The following is a 2,721-nucleotide window of genomic DNA, read 5'->3' on the forward strand; positions in this document are numbered from 1 at the left end:
AGACCAGTCCCTGCAGAAGTATATCATGGTTGGTAAAATGGAGGGCCAGAGAAAAAGAGGAAGATTCCCAATGAGATGGATTGGCACAGTGGCATCAGCAATGGGCTCAAAATGTAGCAACAACTGTGAGGTTAGCACAGGACTGGATAGTTTTTAATTCTGTTGTGCATAGGGTTGCTATCTGTCAGTACTGACTCAATGACACCTACAATAACAGCAACAGTCTGCAGGAAAAAATTACATACTTTCTTGTACCTCATTTCTATGCTTCCTTAACTCCTGTAGGACCCATTCTCCTACTTTCATTAAAGAGAATTTCTAAACAGCAGAGCTGAGAGATGACACCACAAAACTCCTTGCCCAAGTTCTGTATTTGTTTCTTTAACTGAAGTGTTCCTTTCATTACATATTTGATGTTGACAGACAGCAGAAGTCATTCTGATCCTGATAATGTCAATCAGCTAGGTCTGAGCAGTTCATTAACAATTAGGTCTGGTGGTCATAGCATGGAGGTTTCTATAGATTGTTAATTACTCTACAGTCCCATGAAGAAATTGGGTTCTCCATAGAGGGACATGGGAGTATTGCACATCACAAGGGCAAGTGAAGCTCAGAGTTCAAAGTTGTTAGCAGCTAAAAGGAAGCAAACTCAGCTGGGATTAAAATCCAAATAGAAGAGCATGATCCAAAAGATAGTTCCAGCAAGCAAAGAATCAGAACACGTAATTAAATCCATATAAGGAGCACAATGAGTGATCACAATTTATGTTAGAACAGAGGTCAGTTGTCCTCACACTCATGGATCTAGACAGTTCTGGCTGCGGTTAAGTATTCCTTCACAGTTGTGCTTGAAAACCCTAAGGAACAAATCTGCAGGTAATTTTCTCAAACTTGGCACCTTCTCTCAGAAAGTTCACACCAATTTAAGTGAGACAACCAAATCTGAAGATTCAGTAGTTTTGAACCTGCTTTATAATTATTAGAGACCCTGAGCAGTGTGAATGGTTAACTTGCCTTAGTTGCTAACCCAAAGCTTAGAGATTCAAATCTACACAGAGACACCTTGAAGAAAGGCTTGGCAAACAACTTTCAAAAAACCAGTCATTTGAAATTTTAATGGAGTACAATTCTACTTTGACATACATGGAGTTGGCATGAGTCAGGGTTTTGGTCTTATTGCCAACATGAAAAGATAGCATATTTTGTTTATAAATGTCATGTTGTTTGAAAAGATGATGTTTTAACTGCTTGTTGGTAATCTAGCCTTGCCTTTTGTATCAAGGTCCAGGATGTCATATCGTTTCATTGATGCTGTGTCAAAACTGTCCTTAGTGCATTGCATTTGTCATGCTTTTTTCTACTTTGCACACATCAAACAATTTTTCATTGTTGTTGCTTAAGTGCATTGGAGGCAGTTCCACTCATAGCAACATTATATAGGGTTTCCAAGGAGCATCTGGTGGGTTTGAACTTCTGACTTTGTGGGTAGCAGTCCAGTGCTTATACTAATCCTACAGTGCCACACCAGGAGTCATTTTTATTTTGCTTGTTTTTTTCCATTAGGGAACTACAACTTGTATTTTTATTTTTCAACATGTTGAATCAAAGTACATTAATACCAAAGGACAAATTAATTTGGACTTTTACCCCATCCTTTTTAATCAAGTAGCCAACGCACATCCTTTGAGTCTCACTTTCATAATAAGCATTAATTTATACTCTTAAATAGTTACTGATCTAAATGACCAATCATTGGTAAATTGTTAAGAAAAATAAACAGTTAGCATATTCTGGAAGATTAAGCATCATTAAGCTTGGTGATTTAAAAAAATGTATAATATCATGCATAAAGACTTTCAATATGAGTTAAAAATCAGGATAAAAAGTACAAGAGATAATATCATTCTAATTAAGTTTTTAAAATACTAAAATATAGACAGTATTTCTTGTTCTTATTCATCCTTCTGCTTTTTAAGTTGTAATATTTTTTATAATTGGTAAGAAAAATGTCACTAAAATTGTTTTGGGAACATTAACAGCATCTGCATTACTGATTTTTGCAACAGTAATGTTGAAGAATTCATACTCACATTGAAAATTACTGCACATTTTTTTCATAATGAAAAATAATCTAAACAAAATTCTTATCCCTTTATCTAGGTTCCAAGGATCACCACAGCACTCTCAGGGAGGCATGCCCATGAGAACACCAGAATGAGAGAGATCAGTGTCTGTAATTTCTTTCTTAAAAGACCAAATAGTAAATATTTTAGCCTTTGTGGCCAGTTCTGCTCTGCCACATCGTCTCAATTCTGCTGTTATAGCACCAAAGTCATTAAAAACTTTATTTACAAAAAATAAGCTGTCAGAACACTTAGGCAGGTTTGCATGGGCTAAATGGGACAGAGGTAAATAGTGAGGTATGCTCAACCTTGGAACAACAGGGCACTGTGATAAAGGGATTGAATGGGTAAAAGAGGGGAAATAATGTTACAATGCTTGACTGTCTTATGAATGTTGGTTTCACTTGCTTACTATTGTAAAATAGAAACTTGAGGGGGAGAGAAAGGAATAGCCAGAAACATGATTATAGAAAGCTTGTAAGTCTGTCTTCAGCCTATAACTGATTGGAATACCTAAAGGGGTGCTAGAACTCGCCCAGTGAAAGAGGCTTCCTGCGGAGCAATTGTAGTGTATAAGACCTTAAGTGGAATCCTGATC

Source organism: Chrysochloris asiatica, unplaced genomic scaffold (genome assembly GCF_000296735.1).
Source record: "Chrysochloris asiatica unplaced genomic scaffold, ChrAsi1.0 scaffold00022, whole genome shotgun sequence".
Lineage (NCBI taxonomy): Eukaryota > Metazoa > Chordata > Mammalia > Afrosoricida > Chrysochloridae > Chrysochloris > Chrysochloris asiatica.